A 1,455-nucleotide genomic window follows, 5' to 3' on the forward strand; every position below is an offset into this window, starting at 1 on the left:
TGGTAATGTTAAAAAACAAAATTCACTCAGGTGCCTGGGTGGCTCAATTGGTTAAGGGTCCAACTCTTAATCTCAGCTCAGGTCTTGACTTCATGGTTGTGAGTTCAAGCCCCACATTGGGCTCTACACTGGGCATGAAGCCTACTTAAAAAAAATAGACAAAAACAAAATTCACTGAGCAAATTTGGAGATACAACTGGCTTTATTAAGCAATTCATGGGGCAGCCCCGGTGGTGCAGCGGTTTGGCGCCACCTGCAGCCTGGGGTGTGATCCTGGAGACCCAGGATCGAGTCCCACATCGGGCTCCCTGCATGGAGCCTGCGTCTCCCTCTCTCTCTGCCTGTGTCTCTGCCTCTCTCTGTGTGTCTATGAATAAATAAATAAAATCTTAAAAAAAAAAAGCAAATCATGTATTAGGGAGCGTCTCATGTAGCAAGTAGAGGGGAGCTCCAAGGAGTTGTACAAAATGGAAGGTTTTTATAGGAAAGAGGGTGGGGCAAGGTTTTGCTAACAATAAAAAGAAAAGACTGTTTCCAGGGGGGAAATCACTTTCTCTTGGGGGAAAAGCTGGGAGTCTTATCATGCAGATTACCTCATCTTTCTTTTGGGGGATGGAAATGCCCCATGTGACAGACTACCTCATTGGTGCTGACCAGATAACTCTTGACTGACCAGTAAAGACTACATTTCTAGGGGAAGTGGAAAGTGCAATTATGTTAGGTATTAAGCCTCACTGTGGTGACATAGTCTAGAATAACTAACTTCATTTTGGGCCTGTGCTTTTGTTTTCGACAATAATTAATAAGGATTGACATTTACAGTGTAACAGAAACTGTCATGGCGGGAAATTAGCTTGATGAGTTGGGAGACTCCACAAACACCATCAGACAAGCTATCTCAAAGGATAAGAAACAAAAAGTTTCACAAATCAAATTTCAATACTCAAATCACATAATTTGAGTTGACTTAGAAAATAGAGTGAGTAGTAAAGGGAAAGAAATGGATTGGGTCAACACATTTGGGATAGGGTATAAATGGAATAGAAGGACCACAATACCTGAATCATGGGTTATGCAAAATGTATATGTCCTATTTCTCTCTATCACATCATCTACTGATGAGGTACTTATAAAGATCAGAGTGAATTAAAAAGGAACAAGGAGACTCATCAAACAGAAACTACCTGGAAACAATGTATTCTTGCTCTATCCATGAGAAACAGGGACAAATATGCCTGGCTGTTGCTATAATTTGCCAATAATTTACTGTGTCTCAAACAGAGGACATGAAGAACCAAAACAGGAGTCACTACTGGGTGACTGATTTAAGAAATCTACAATTTTCAGGGCACCTGAAATTTCAGGGCTCACTCAGTTAAGCGACCGCCTTCAGCTCAGGTCATGATCACAGAGTCCTTGGATCGAGTCCTGCACTGGGCTCCCTGCTCAGCAGGG

This window comes from Canis lupus, chromosome X (assembly GCF_048164855.1).
Source record: "Canis lupus baileyi chromosome X, mCanLup2.hap1, whole genome shotgun sequence".
Classification (NCBI taxonomy): Eukaryota; Metazoa; Chordata; class Mammalia; order Carnivora; family Canidae; genus Canis; species Canis lupus.